Genomic DNA, 16666 nt, shown 5'->3' with positions numbered 1-16666 from the left:
CTTGGAGCATATCCATTAAAAAGACCGCATTCAGGCAGCTTTGATTTTATGAAGAAACTCAAGTACCCTGTAGCACACACATCCGGTTGAGTATCCCATCATACACCAGAAGCACAATCTTAGATCACGTGCCCAGAAGCAAGATGTCTTCGAAAATATGGCGGGGAAAGGTAAGACATTTTGGCGTTTTTCTGTTATTTGGCTTGTTCTTATACTATCATAGAAAAAATTTATTCCTTCAAATTGAAAAGTAACTTGCAGACGTTAATGTCAGTGGAAGAAAGCTTTTTTAAAAGGTGAATGTGAGCATATAGCAATAACATTATCGTTTCGTTAGGGCAAATTGAAGCAGTACATGGTCTAAACTACTGGTTTGGTTTTCATGACAAATAGTGTGCAAGAGCAAATAGCTGTGCATATTTTTGAACCCAGTTGGAAGCTAAATTGCGGGGCTTTCATATAAACGGATTCAGCCGGAGGGCAACTGGTTTCCACAGGTGGGCAAACCTTTTTGAACTGAACTTCTTTATAGGAAAAACTTTCCTCTAGATGGTCAAACCTAGACTGTGAGTAGTCCCTCTTTAGCTTAGTCTGTCGTGTGTGACGTGAAAGGAATCGTGGTTTTTTTTGTGTGTGTCGCGCATGACGGACTAAGCGAAAGAGCGACTACTCGTAGTCTAGGTCAAACCAGGTAGGCAAAATCATCCTTACATCCGGTCAATTTGCCCAGTGCCTGGCCCTTGATGTTATCCTTTAATTAAATTATTACAAATCCCTGAATGCAGTTCTTATGAACCATTTTAATGTTATTATAATTTTTATGGCTAGTTCCCTGAGCAAGCAAGATTAACCCATTGACTCCTGTGCTGGCCGTAACCGGCTGTGATGAGCCTTGGCCTTTCTTCCACTTCTGACATCATCACCTTTTACTAAAATTGGCCTCATTTATGCTCAACTTCCACAGGAGGAAAAGATCTTTCCAATGATACCCAGATCAGAGTGATCGGCCCAATGGAGCCTGAGATATGCACAAAAATGCTCAAAAAGTTGGGTGAAAAACTCAGAGCAAAATTTCCTGCCACTACACGTGGCTGCTCCATGACAAAAATTGCCCATCTTGATGATGCTTTCTCAGAATGTTTTAGACTGGTAGCAAGCCCAGTAGAAGGTCAATTACTGCAGCAGAAAGAAAAGAAAAGGTGAAAAAGGAAAGGCAAAAAAAAATAAATAAAAATCTCAAAATTTTGATTTCTGAACCTGCCCGAGCAAAAATGTCATAAAACCCGATGCTAGTGGAAAGAGAGGCATGCTGGCATGTTGCAAACGCCCTTTTGAGTAGAGAGCTAATTTGGCCCATATCCAGCCTGAAAATCTCAAAATGTCCAAAAACTGAGTTTTTGACAAAAAGCTCCAGGAGTCAATGGGTTAACCAAATCCTATGTTGTGATTGGTTACCCCAGCAGGCAATTTGGCACTATCTAGCCACACATGGTTATGTGCTGTGTCCCACAGGAAAAAAATTGTTTTTTATCCCATATTCCTTTATAACTATTGACCAAGCTTGTTTGGTCAAGATGGCTGAATTTTGGCCTTGTTCTTTTTTGCATCTTTATTGACCTTAACTCTGGTTTGGTCCATAAACATGCAAAGAAAGAACTTGGCCAATATCCAGCCATCTTGACCTCACACTTGGTCAATAACCCATAATTATGTATTTGGACTGAGTGAAGCACAATTCAGGGTATAAGTGGGTGAGTAATTTCAAATTGAATGAGTGTGCAGAATAAGGCTGGTTACTAAAAATCCCATCAATAACAAATTTCAAGATTAAAAAAGTCTTTAAAAAACTTCTTTTGGTAAAATCCTCAGAAGTGTTTTCTATGAGTTTTTAACACTGTAGGAAACGTTAAAAAGAAAGCCAGTAAAGTGTAATTAAATGATATGTGAATGGTGTGGGTACCCGATAAAAGGTGACCAATTACCAAATTTAGTTGTGACTGGATACCTGCAGTTGGACACCCAAGTGACTGAATGGTGTGTGATGAATTTTGTTATACATTGTAGATAGGATTATCAAAATAATTTACAGATTCTTATTGATCAGTGACACATTAAATGCACACTCAGGGTGCAGAGTACAAAACTGTGTAATTGTAGAGCACATAACATGAAAGTTTGTATAGTCACTCAGACTTAAATTATAAATGTAGAATGAATGTAATGTAGTTACTTACATTAAATGCAAACTCAGAGTGCAGAATACAAAACTGTAATTGTAAAACAACATGAAAGTTTGTATACTGAGTCGCTCAGACTTAAATTATAAATGTAGAATGAATGTAATGTAGCTACTTTAAGAGTTGCCTCATACATGTTATCGTATAATTGTTTGTTCCCAGAGAATGAAACACATCAAACTGAAAGGAGCCTAGATTTTCAAGACAGGACACATGATTATATCAACATCATTGGAAACTAAGGCTGTTACAGTGATGTAGGTAAGTGATGACAGTTTTGAACTAATACATGTTTTATCTTCAAAAGAAAGTTAACCACAAAAAAGACCTGAGTCATTGAAATGTCCCCTTTGCAACACTGAGTGACTAGTAGAACACATGGATCATGTGTACAGCTAAAGGCATCCGCAGTCGAGTGTCAACCAATACTTTTGATTGATACTTGATCGACATCCCAATCAATACTCAGGCGACACTCGATTGACACTTGATCAACAGTCGGTTGATAGTCAGCCAAGTGTTGACTGACTCATATGAATTGATCAAAAATTAGTCAACTCTCAACTGACTGTCGACCGAGATAAACAATGGAGTGTTGATTGAGTGTCAACTGGCCACTTAATAGGGATTTGTTTACCTTGAATATTTTCACCATCGGGTCTTAGTGAACATGGAGTCACTTTAAGACAATCATGTGTGTTTGAATGTTTTTATCACTTGTCACCTTCTATTTCCAACTCTTATCTACCATTGCATTTTCCAAAACAAAGTGAATTTACGTGTATTTAATTTTGGGTGGCCATTTAATAGGGGTAAAGACACTAGAAAAACCCTTATCAGGATGACCAAAAGGTGGCTGCAACCACTTCATAGAGGTGGCCAGTTAATAGGGGTTTTATTTACATTATTTTGCTGACAATAATTTCGGGACCTTGTTAACTGGCTGCTTAACGTAGGTGGCTGCTTAATAGAGGTTCGACTGTAGTCACCAATGTAACCGCAAAATATTATTTGCAATTGCCAAAATTGAGACTAAAATTGGAAAGGGGGCTTCCATTCTGTACATGCTGCTGAAGTTGTCAATATTTTTATGCTGTTAGTTAAAGTGTATATAACAGACACATTTTTTATTTGCTTTATGGAATCTACATAAGATCATCAGTAATGTGGAAATGAAAAAAGGGTATAATTTTTCCTTATTACATTTTAGCCATCTGAAAAAGTGACATTTCAATTCTGGTTAAATCAGAAACCACAGAGGGTAGAGACCTGGGACTGACCAAGCCACAATGTCAAAGCAAGAATATAGGTTGACATATCCTTCTAAACCGAAATTGGAACTTACAGGAGTGTCCAACACCTACGTGTAGTATATTCACTTTTGTTAAAATCATTTCTTTCTGTTTGGCTCTAAAAATATGTCAACCTACATTCTTATTGTGACGTAGCAGTCTTACTAGTCACACTTCTTCAACTCTCACAGTTTCTGACCCAACTGAAAGGGAACTTTCACAATCTCAGACACCTGTAGCACAGTCAAGTAACAGTGATATCCTTTTATCGATTTCCATATCACGATCTCAGGCAGATCCCATCTAGCAAATAGCTAGTTCCAGGCACTCAGTCAGTGGGGACGACCGGAAGAGCAAGTGGGCAACGAGGTGGGATCCAGGAAGGAAAGGGCAGGGGAACCTGGAAGCATTGTTTTAAAAACTTCATTCCACCCACTTGAAGAAAGAAGCTGTTTCTTGTGTCATATGTCAAAATTGTAGTATATTCGGTATCAAGTTTCTCACACAAGTTTCAAGGGGCCATGCTGATCTTCACAGCGTGTTGTGTTCTTCTGCAATCATTCATGTCTGCCGTGTCTAGACTCTCTTGGAGTGTGGAAGTCTCTGTGTAGGTGTAGAGAGAAGTAAATACCAGCAAATGATTAAATCCATGTGAGTTTGAGTAACTTTCAACTCCTTGAAATCATGCACACATAATAAATTATGCTCACCATTTCAAGCATCACTTTGCTTCTGACAAACAGACAAGGTGTGGATGTACATGTAAACTGTCAAAAGTAACCAATCACAGGGTATACCAGAGCTGGTATACCGTAATGAGCTGGTATACTGGAATGAGGTTTTTAAACAGTGCTTACAGGTTCTCCTGACCTCCGCTTTTGTCTCCCAGGCCCTGCTCGTCACCCACCCGCTTTTTCAATCATCCCCATTGACTGAGAGCCCAGAACAGGCTATCTAGCAAATAAAGAGAATATCTATAGTATAATAAACATATTTTAAATTACTGGCACCTTGGAAACTCTGGAAATAAGTCAAGGATTTTTTTTGTTTTTCAATACAACATTGTATTTTCTCATAGGAATATCCAGATTGAATAACTTTTAGTTATTGACACTATCCTGAGAATGGTCTCATCTTAAAACCAGCAGGCAACAGGTTCTTATGTTTGCCAAGTGAGCAACTGACCAGACTCAAATCATGGTCTGTATATTTCACTGTTAAAAGCCTCATGCTGATTGGTTGGATGAGACAGGAATGAGACAGTCTTAATACTAGCAGGTTAGTGCATTTACCAGATTCATGATGATTCCAATGGTCAGCATATTGCTTTAAGTACAGGGCTGTCAAGTTTTGAAGTACACGTTACAAATTCAAACACCAAAGGCGGGAGCCTCCCAGGTAGTCTGGGGGCACACCCTCAGAAAATTATGATGTTTGGATGCTTGGAAATGCTAGTTTCAATGTTTTCCAGTCAGTATTTGGGCCTCAGAGCAATCAAACCTTGAATGACTATATTTACTGGGTTCTATGTTTAACAACCATTTTTTTACTCAAAATCTCAATGGTCTCAATCAGAAAATCTTTCCTATTTATAGTTGTTACAACAGTGCAGACACAGAACCAATGATGCACTGCTGACTTGGCTGAGAGGGCAAAATGAACTGACAGTAATGACTGCTGTGGTGTTTTGATGATTACTGGTACATGTACATTGTATATGATCCCAATAACTGGTTTAAGTCGACTTCCGACTCCTGACCACAACATTATTATTTCTTTGTTGTGGATGCCATCTTGGCACATGTGGAAGCCTGGGAGCTAGTTCTGTGAAAATGTCGCAGCTGTTTCATGACCCTTCAATCTCCTCCTGCTATACTGCTTCCATTGCATATGGGAAAGGTTAACAGTCATTTAAAACCCTTTGAAATACATCTTTATTTTAAGTTTCTTGTCAAAATAAATGGTATATGTAAAGTGAGACGGAAGTAGATGGCGAAGGATTGGCCAGTAGCTGGCTGTTTCGGCTGGCAGCCGGCCCTTAATGGCAGCCCATAGTAGAAAAAGGTTCCCAGCAGGTTTTATGACAGGCAAACTCTATTTACATGACTGTTACATGTATATTAGCCTTATTTATCTTCCTAGCATAATCACATCCTGCATTGCAGTCATCAAGATGATTAACATAAATTGATGGGGGAACCTTTTGGGTAGTTGTTGCTATCTGCATGCTATAAACAAAGTTTGCCCTGTCCTGTTGTACCATTCATCATAAGATTGGAGCCTCTTGTTTCATAAACTATTTGCAGTTTTTCCAGTGCTCACAGGGCTTGAATGCTTTTAACACCTGTCCTATTTCTTACCAGGTAAAAAAACAGACTGAAGCAGCGAGAAAGTCTACATGTATGTGCTGAGACATTAGATCCCATATAGATCTTATATAATTATGAGGTGAGTCATGATCTCTCTATGTACTGTATGATTGGAGTTGTTAGTTATTAAATTACTTTTGCTACCTGTACCAGGAATAATAACACAATGCAGGCAAAAATGAAATGAACAGGGAAGTGCTTGTTTCATTGTTGTTCACCTATATCAAGAACCTTTGTTACATTTTATGTGATGAGGTAACCTAGCCATGCCTCAGGGGTGCCATTGTTCATGAGGGAAGGAGAGACCAAATTCTTTCCACTGTACATGTATGTACACTGTATCAGTAATTCCTTAACCATCTAGCTTCATGCTACTTAGTTTTAATTTTGTTTCCTTTGGAAATTGGAGAGACAGTGTCAGTGGTCTAATGGTTACTGCACTGAACTGTACATCAGCCTTTGGTTTGTTCTCAGGCAAGACACTTTAATCTCACAGTGCCCCTCACCACCCAGGTGTGCAATTAATTGGTAATTTAAAGTGGCTGAACACAGTTTTTGATACCTGTGTTTCACTCACCTTTTTCTCAAAAACCCTGGATCCTTTGGTCGCCAAACATAGCAACAAGCAAGTTAACACAAACTTTGGCTTTTTGATAGTAAAGCTGACCATGTGCCATTGCCATGGTAACATGAATAAATATAAACAGGCCTTTAAAATCGGTTTTGTTTATTTGCAGAAAATCTGGTCGTTAGATTTCCATTATAATTAGCATGCAACAAGCTTGTAACGATGCTCACAAGTTAACACTATTTTGATAATAATTTAACAGACAGATCTTTAATTATCCCTTGTTGAAGGTTCACAAGAAGATCTAAAATTTCCTTTCGTGCCAAATTTTGTGAAATTCTAATGAGTGGTTCTCGAGAAATAGCTTATAGGCGTATTTCCGAGAAAGCTATTCCGTATTCAATCACAATTTTTTGCCTTACTGCGCACGCGCTGCATTTAACTGGGTTCTGTCAATAAGAAAGAAAAATCTGAGAATTGCTGGGTTCTTTGCATCGTCACCTTTCCTAACATATATTTATAAAAGACTAAAACCATCAACACATTGCGTTCAATTACAAAGAAAAATAGCAAAGATATTGCTGGCATTGAGCAAATAAAATGATTGCTGTATCAACGGCATGTTTGTTTTTGAAATCCTTGTGTGCGCACTGAATCCCATTAGCAAGAGCACACGCAAAAGCTGTGTTCGGCCACCTTAAGTCAATTCAGTACTGGGGACTAACCCTGCAACAGACTTAAGCATCCCATCTATGGGGTCGAGGGGGAGGAGAAGTACATGTACTTTTTATCACTTCATGCTTTCAAAACCAGGAAAATTAAGCTGCGGTGTCTTGGATCACTTGGCCTGACACAAATTCTACCTTACCTTCATTGTCAAGCCTCTCCCCTAGTAGGGTTGAAACTTTTTTTAAAACAAATCTGATGACTTACTTTTAATTTAATTGTGTAGTTTGTAAAATTTAAAAGATCAAGGCTGTCACAAAGGTTAAAACACCTTCTGTTTCTTAATAGATTCAAAACAGAGAAGCAACAATGAAAGTATTTGCTGAGACTTAAAGAAAGAATGATGTTGAAGCATTGGATTCCATATTAAGAGAGTCACAATTTCTTTGTGTTTGGTTTCATGTACTAGGCCTGTGGCAGATCCAGACCTTGAGTTAAGGGGGGGGGGGGGGGAGCACTGCTTTCCCTGCCAACTTTTCTTCCTTCTGTGATTGTTTTTACCCAAAATAAGGGGGGCGGCCTGGGTCTCCTGGGCCGCCCCCCCTAGATCTGCCACTGTAGGCATGACAGTGTACAATGCAGGTGGAAAAAGAGATGTTACTGTTTCATTGTTCAGCTACATTGTATTTCAAGAAACTGTTCTTTGTGGCAATACTACATTTTAGCCCTTCATGGGTAGGGTGTACAAAAATTCCCTTTTTGCAATGCCTGCGGGGTTACTGTTGTGGAGGAGTATTTTTTTGTGGTAAGAGGGACACAGTAATCTACTGTTAAGCACTCTGGACTGCAGATCAAGAAGTCTGGGTTTGGGCCAACTGTTAGCGTCTCTGTTTTCTGGCAAGACACTTTACTGACTCGCACTACCTCTAAGTGTACAAATGGGTAGTGGGTAATTACTTTACACTGGGTGCTAACCCTGCGACAGTCACTTTCATCCCATCCCAACCCATCATTGTCAAACCTTGCCCCTGTAGGGTTCAAACTCTTATTAATCTGATGATTTTTTTTTTTTTATTGTAAAGTTCTTTGAAACAGACAGACTCGCATCCCATTTGTGGTGGAGTGGGACTTCTCAATATCACTTAATGCAACAGAGACTGCAGGGTTAAACTGTAGTGGTTTAGATCACTTGGCCTGATGCAGACTTTACCTTACCTTCATAGTCCAAACTTTTCCCTCAAGTAGGGTTAAATTAAATCTGATGACTTGCATGTATTTTTAATTGTGTAGTTAATGTAAACTTAAAGGATCAAGGCTGTCATAAAGGTTAAAACAGTTTCCATTTCTTACTAGATACAAAACAATGCTGTGTGAAGAAAGATTCAAATTGAGGCAATAGATTCCAATTATCAGGTGAACTCATCTTTTTCTTTCTTTGTGTTTGGTTGGAGAGGTTATCAGTTACTCAATTTTACTTGTGCTAGAAATAATTGCACACAATGCAGGCAGGAAATTAAAACAAATAGAGATGTTATTGTTTCACAGTTCAGCTACCTTTGTAAATTGCACTGCATTGTGTTCTTGGACATGTTCCTCTCACAGTGCCTCCCTGCACCCATATCTACAAATAGATACTGGGTCAATTTCATACTGGGGCTAACCCTGCAACAGATTGGCATCCCATTTAAGGGTGGGAGGGGGATTAGAGAGATGTCATATCAATGTTGATGCTACAGAAATTGAGATAAGGTGCAGTAGTTTGGATCACTCAGTCTGATGAAGAGTTTACCTTAAACCTTCACCATCGAAACTCCCCCCCAATAGGGTTGAAAGTTCAAAAATCTGATGACTTATTTATAATTGTGTATTTTTGATTTGCAGTTTCTTACTAGATACGAAATTGAGGCACAAGGAAAAGAGCTATGTGCTGAGACTCAACAAGAGAAAGAATCAGGTTAAGACATGGGATTCCATAGTAGGTCTGTCTGGGTTAATATTATTTATGTTTGGTAATAAGGTATCATGTACTAGGAATAATTATTGTAGACAACACAGGCAGAAAATTGAAACGAATAGAGATGTTATTGTTTCACTACTGTTCAGCTATTTTAACAAACTGTTGTTAAGTAGCCGTATACCTTAGCCCTTTAGGGGTAGGGTGTACAAAAATTCCTTAAGAATTGTTAAGGAAACCTTGATGTCATAAAGGTTAAAGCATTGCCTGGGGTACTGTTGTTGAGGAGTATTGTTTTGTGAGACTGGAGGGACACAGTGGTCTAATTAAGTTAGTGTACTGGACTGCATGTCAAGCAGTCTGGGTTTGAGCCAATGTTTAGGGTCTCTCCGTTTACTCTCACGCTACCTCTCTCCACCTAAGTGTACAAATGGGTACTGAGTGAATTTAATACTGGTTGCTAACCCTGTGACAGGCTAGTATCCCATCCAGGCGGAATAGTAATACACCTTATCACTTAATGCAACAGAGACCTGGATAAGCTGTGTTGGTTTGGATCACTTGTCCTGATGCAGACCTTCATGGTAAAAAAACTTGTCCCTGTATGGTTGAAGTGGAAAAAATCTGATGGTTTATTTTTAGTTGTGTAGTTTTTGAAATGAAGAGGTGAAGGATGTGATGTCATAAAGGTTAAAACATTTCCTGATTCTTACTAGATACAAAACAGAGAAGAAATTATAAAAGCTGTGCTGAGACTCAAGAGGAAAAAGAATCAAAATGACACGTTAGATCCCTTATTAGGTGAGTCACAATATTCTTTTAAAGGGAAGGGTTTTTAATTACAGTGTACTTGATGCATGTACTTGGAATAATTGAACACAATGCTGGCAAATAATTTAAACAAATAGAGATGTTATTGTTCAGATATTTCAAGAAACCCTTGTTATATTGCTAGCCGGATACCCTAGCCCTTCAGGGTGAGGTTGTACAAATATTGCTTTAGAATAGAATGCCCGAGGTATTGTTGTTGATACCTGTTCAAATTGTGAGACAAGGGGCCTAATTGGATCAGCGGCCAATTGCTTTCCAGTTCATGTATCAATGCTTCCTTAGCCATTAAGCCTCATGAGTGATCAGCTTAAATTTTTTCCAGACAGTCTCAAAGATAATCACGAAGAAACAGTAAAGAGAATTTAGAGAGTAATCTCAAAAAGGAATTGTTTAAATTACACCAAACCAGTTAGGAGAATTTGTTTCTTGACTACGGACTCGGCAATTAGAAGAAAGGATAGAGGATATTGTCTTGATATATCATCAAATTCCCAGAACAAACCTTGAAAGAAATTTACAGCAAAGAACACCAGACAGCCTTGAAATTTGGACGTAAAGTTCTTGTTGAAAAGATCATGTACGTTATCATTTCAAAAGTGCCAAAGGAAAAAATGTACCCAATTTTATTTTGCTATAGAAAGTAAATGAAAATGCTGCATAGATTTAATTTGAGTGGACAAACATAGGGATCTTATACATAGATCTTAAAGTTAGACCCACCTTGTGGAGCATAATAACAGTGCCACATGAGAGTACTGCATGTGTCCTCAAAGTGCACGTGAAATAACTTTCTCGGTTACAAACGTCAGTCTCATCATATGCCAAAACCTTTCATAGTGGGATAGAAATGCCTCATAACTGCGTTCACATCACCAAGTTATTTAATTATTTCTTTATTTTTTATTGCCACGACATTTTACGTTTTCATCGTCGTCTGAATTTCCCTCTGGGATTTCAGACACCTTTGGGGAATGTTCTTGAAATAGCTGTCAATGTGAAAGTCGCTTTCTGCCTTTCAGTCGTATAGTTTCATAAAAGCTTGTCAAAACTAGCTGTAGCTGTCGGGTTCTCAGATCAAAGGTGAACAAGAGAAAAGCATAATTACCAGTAAATTACAGTAAATTCTATTGTAATTAGCTAATAATTGTCTCGCACGTACACGTACGTCTTAGAAAACGGTTTTTGCTCGTTTGCGTAAGACATAGTACGGCATTTGAACAACAGTTTGAATTTCAAAGCAAATTTGTCTTGTTATTCACTTGTGTCGATATGTCAATTTTTATTTGTATTTTGGTTTTAAACGTCCATAACCTATATTGTAATACTATAGAAACATGAAGCTAACCTAGAGCTTCCCATTTTCAAAAAATTTAGGAGGGGAGAAAATGCAAATATTTTCCGTTTTGCCGTGAAATTTTTAGTGTGCTATTTTGCAGGTGAACTTTTCGCCAGCAAACGTTGGAAATCAAGGTTAATTTTAGAGTGCTATATTTTAGCTGGTGTTATTTATTTCGAGTTGCTGCTTGTCCGCGTTTTAAGTTGTTTTTAATGTCATTTTTGATGATATAACCAAACCGACAAATGCATTCCCGATGGGAGAAGTGACATGTAAACTAAAGTCGACTATACACTGTATGTATGTTTTGTTCTCTGGATTTCAGTATACCCATTGTTAATTGGACGTTTTATTTATCTTTCTTTCAGGCTGTCATCTCAAGTGTACATACAGTGACATTGACACGGAGAAAGGAAAGCAAAGAACATCGCTTAGTTGTTGTTGTTGTTGTTTTTTCCAGTGGATCAAGTTTTAAAAGTAAGGTAGATTTACGAGACAGAGTTTATCTCGATTGAATTTCTTGCGAAAGATTGTTAGCGCGGAACTCGTATCAGTGATTTCACAACACAAAACTCGAGTCAAAAGACGACATTGGAATTACTGTCAATTTGTCTAGTATTGGCATTACCTGGATTTGTTTTTGCAACCCGAATTTTCAGCCGAAAGTCTCGTTATTAAACTCGCTGAAATTACTGTCTAATTTTGTAGTATTTATTTCACAAATCTACTGAAATCTTTCTAGTTTTCGAGGACGTGTAGAATTTATGAAAAGGTTGCGCTTTTAGAAGGGCCATTAAAAAATCGAAAAATGGAAATGTCCTTAGAAAAAAAAAGCCTGCAATTTTAAATGGTGTCTGGTTTTGAGTCAAACATAAACAGAGTCTTTTGGCGGAAAGAAATCTTGCTCTATGTAGGATTTTTCCCTCAAAAGTCACAGTATATGCTTGATTTCTGGCTAGACTCTGTTCAAAAGCGCAGAATTTTTTTTCTTCTTGGCAACCCTGCATAGTCAAAAAATAGTAAAAGAGATAGCCTACATTTTGACTAGTTCCCAGGCCCTTTTAAAAGCGCAATTTTTTTAATTTTGTTTTCTTATTGTTTTTAATTGAATCATCAAAAAGCCAATAAAAGTTATATTGAAGACAAGTGTGTAATTGACTTCTACTTGCTGTAATATTTTTTCAGCAATGTTAGAATAATGTACACAATAAAAACCACAACTTGCAATGCCCTTTCCATTTAATTTTATTGTTTTGCATTAATAAGTAAAGTACACAATAAAAACCACCACTTGCTGTTTTTTCATTTAATATAACTTTATTGTTCTGTAATAATAAGTAACTAATTAATTGAAAATTAGTTGAATTAAATTAACACGTGTGAAGGAAAAACTTCGCGTTTAAAATCTAAGACTTTTGGCGGGAAAATTTTAAAACATTTGCACAGCGTTTCCCCTTACATCTTTTTTGAGAAAAGTTAAAAAAAGGTTGCCCTTCGCAAATTTTTGATCGCAAAAAAATTTTGAAAGGCAACAGTTGACAAAAAATCCCGTCAAAAACTACTGCATTGAAAAAGCAGTTTTAAAATTTCAAGATAGTTTTTCCGTCCTAGCCAAACAGTTTTCAAATTTCATTTTTCAACGAACTTCGCGATGGTTTTTGTGCGAGGTGATGCAAGAATTCCTAAGACATGAAAAAGATGAAATGACAAGTGGATTAAATAAGTGACAAAATAAAATTTCATTCCAAAATGGACTTCAAAATCTCGCAAAGTGACCGTGGAATACCGTTTCAACTAACCGAGTTCAATAGTATATCCAATCGAGTTTGATCTGCAACTGTTTGAAGCTTGTCATTTCATATCTTTCTCCTTCAGACGATAATATAGATGGTACATTTCGGATCAGTTGCACAGGAGCAAGAACACTTATCAATCAAAATCCAATCATTGTCCCCCAGCAAAACTGCCTAATTTCGATGGTTTATAACCCATTTAAGTTTCGAAATAAGTTAATTTTCTCTTCCGATTCGACCGTTTGCCTGCAGCCAAAGTGTAAACACCACAAAATAATCAATATCTGGTAGTACAAAGATGTTTTCCTAAAATAACGCAGTTTCTTCGGCCGGTTCTGTATATTACACGACAATGTCGGAATAAACTACCGCAAATATATAAATCTCTTGTTGAAAAGGTTTCGAAAATATTTTACTCTGTTTTGAACAAAGCTTATCAAAAAACTGAATGCTTATCTACTCCTTTTGGACGTCCAGAAATTTAAACGTTAGAAATGACAAAAGAAAACAAACAATCATGTTTTCAAAGACGCCATGAGAACTTTGTTTAACAAGGCAAGTTTTTAATACCAATTCAGATGCAAATATTATAATCCTTGTTAACGAACTTGTTGCTGGTCGTTCTGCTTTTGGTTATGATTGCTACAAAATTGTTGGCAGCCTTTTAAATCTTGAAAAACAATCTGTTAAATAGATAATTCTAAATGTTTATTGCATGCTAGTCGCATGGGAAAGGTTCCTTTTGACGGTCATTGCTAGACAATATTGTTGGAAAACAAAAGATGGCAAAATCAAAATTTCTAATTGTTAAAGCATTCACAGAAACAGGTTTTATATTTTCAGTTGTTCTCCACGATCCTGAATTCGTTCGTACTTTAAAGCTGAAAATATCAATTCTCCTTAACGATTGCCTTACTTGGTCTTAACTGTAGTTCTGAGAATTTGGTTGCACATCAAGACAATATCTCCTAGTCGATGATTTCGTTTATCGTTCACGCTATATTTCTTACCTTTTCTTTTTTTACAACACCTTTTATTAACCAGATATTGAATTTACAAACCTAAACTTTAATATCTAGAGGTTAAACAAACGTTATGTCGTTAAGGTGGCACTTTTAAAAATTGAGAGTTGTGTAGTATGTCCAATAACCTGAAGATATTTTTAATTTATTTTACATGTGTTACAACAACACGTAAGAAAAGCTTCGATTTACAGCGAAATATAGCTATCTCGGTAATCAGATGATTCTGAATGCAGTTTGTAATCTCTGAGAAGTTTCTCTTTAGCCTTCCAAATTCCTCAAAGTCAGTTCATAAAACTATCGCTACCGTGGATAATTTTTCGGAAGTCTTCGGAAATCTTCGAGTGATCTCCGGAACCCTATCGTTGGCGATCTTCGGAATACCTCGGACGGCTGTCGGCAGCCGTTTGGAATCTTCTTATTTCTTTAGAAATCTTTGTAATTTGCGATCGACGTTTTTGGCCACAGTCTATAGATATTTGTTTTTAAGTCTGTCTCAGATTGTTGAAACTGGTTGCAAATAATTTCATAATACAATTGTGTAATCATATAATTAATTGAGATGATCATCCGTACTCTTTCAAGAGTAATTTTCATTGTCCTGGCATTTTTCTGCTTTATTATATTTAGAGTTTGAGGCTTTATTCGATGATAATTTAATGCTTGAGATAATTGTAATAGTAGCAAGACAATTTAAATTTGTTACAGAATAATTTCGTTTTTTCCAGAATATATTTTTTCTGTTTCACGCTACAGGCATGCGGTCCTGCAATCTCCTTTTACGTGAAAAACACTGAATATAACTTCGAGGTTTCATTACTCGATCTGAAGAGAGTAAAAGGTTGCACGATAATTACTATTATTATTATTCGTTGTAGAGTGAATTTCGTTTTGCCAAATATTTTTTTCGTTGCAGTACAGGCCATTTATATCTTCTTTTGCCTCAAAAGATAAAAACGTACACGTTTTGATCACAAAAATTTGGTGTTTCCAAATATTGTGCCATCGTAAAAACTCAACGTTGTTTATCCACTGAAAATATTTCATGAAATCATGTCGACCAAAATGGTGGCTACCAGAATTGAGATCTAAGATTAATTACGGTCGAAGGTTACCTATTGAAAAATGATTAACAGTAGCTCGAAACAAATAAATACCACGACCTTTTTTTACCAGAAATAACCTCGACAACTAATCCTTACAACGTAAATTTCAAATTTATTGCCACCACTTTAATCGAGAGTTATGAAATTAAAATTCCTATCTTATTGCCATCAATTGTCAACTCCTCGTGAATATCCAATCTCTTCTTTCGTTCGCAGGGTCGTACCGATGAATTCCATCTTCGCCTTTAGACCATTTCCTCTCCTTAAAAATAAGACAATAAAGAGAAACATAAGCTTTTCCTCGGGACAAATCTATTTTCAAGATTCATTATTAATTAATATCAGGGCAAGCAGCGACCGAAGCTTATGAACCGGCTGCACGTGGTAACGGTTTTCAACTTTGCGGGAGCAACACGCAAGGACAACACGAAATATCAAACAAATTCAGCGCAAGTATCTTACAAACTTTCGCAAAAACTGTATTTCTTAACCATGTCTGATTGCAAAACTGCAACTGTGTGGTTTATGAACGAAGCTGTGCCGAGCTCGGTAAAGAAAATTGCCAGCGAAGGGTGGGACTTTAGGAAGGTAGAATTGTTCCGTTCGGTGAAGAGCAAAGAGATTAAAACATACACTCACCATTAATATTCTAATATTTCTATCTCGTTCTGCTTTTTCTTCTCCGAAGGAAAAATATGGCCAGATCTGACATCACCAGGAACACATAAATCCACGTCTTCACGCTATGACAAACTGTTTCGTTTGACGCAAATTCCACAAGTAGTCATGAATATTGATCACAAACTAGAACCAATCGCTGACAAAAACGTCGCCGCATATTTTCACGACTTGGATTTTAATTGTTATGCAAAACTATTGTATCACTTTAAAAAATGTCCATTTCACTCCAAGTCTTTGCATTTTTAGGCTTTATTAAAAAAGTGATTCGTGACATTGAATACATTTGTAAAGAATGACTCACGCGGCCGTCATGTTTCATTAAATAACCTTTTTTTGATAATCTTATTAGTCAATTTTTGCAGGTTTTTAAATAGCCCTAGGCTGGGTTGGTCAAAGCCTCATTAAGCTAACCCAGGATTAGTGAGAATTTAGGGTTCGGCTTTGTAGTCTTTCCGTGAGGTTTTCTGGTTATATCATTTGCCCTTCAGTTTTGAACTTGTGTAATCTCAAACCACACAAAACAGAAGCAGCGAAGAACATTTCACACAACAAAAATTGATACTTCAGTTAACTTTTAACCCTGGGTTAGTGTTAACCGGTTTTCGAACAACCCGGTCCTGATGGCCTACTCCGAATCAAGGCTTATAATTAGGTACAAGCTAGAAGGGCTGGAAGGGTTGCTGATGATGTGAATTTTTAATTGTATTGCATTAAAAAAGGCGGACACGTTATGTTTATACTGACGAATATTTAACAATTAGATTATGAGCTCGAGATTTTTTTGAAGTGATAGTTGATGAGGCCGAAGGCC

At 37.1% G+C, this 16666-nt stretch overlaps 1 long non-coding RNA gene across 6 annotated transcripts; it reads left to right on the top strand.

The window, feature by feature from the left end:
- Positions 1-121: 121 nt before the first annotated feature.
- LOC110046389 (uncharacterized) lies at positions 122-12540 on the top strand. Of its 6 annotated transcripts, none has more exons than XR_016207331.1 (10): positions 122-170; positions 965-1199; positions 2400-2498; positions 4608-4807; positions 5125-5229; positions 5893-5977; positions 7481-8545; positions 9014-9111; positions 9803-9887; positions 11622-12540. It is a non-coding gene; the product is annotated as an uncharacterized LOC110046389 (long non-coding RNA). The 6 variants fall into 6 exon arrangements; XR_016207332.1 differs by lacking the exon at positions 965-1199 and adding an exon at positions 394-497 and having other exon boundaries at positions 4675-4807; XR_002296369.2 differs by lacking the exon at positions 965-1199 and adding an exon at positions 394-497.
- Positions 12541-16666: the final 4126 nt, after the last annotated feature.

This window comes from Orbicella faveolata, unplaced genomic scaffold (assembly GCF_042242905.1).
Source record: "Orbicella faveolata isolate gen_17 unplaced genomic scaffold, um_ofav_v1 contig_2, whole genome shotgun sequence".
Lineage (NCBI taxonomy): Eukaryota > Metazoa > Cnidaria > Anthozoa > Scleractinia > Merulinidae > Orbicella > Orbicella faveolata.
This window is presented reverse-complemented; position numbering and strand designations above follow the sequence as displayed.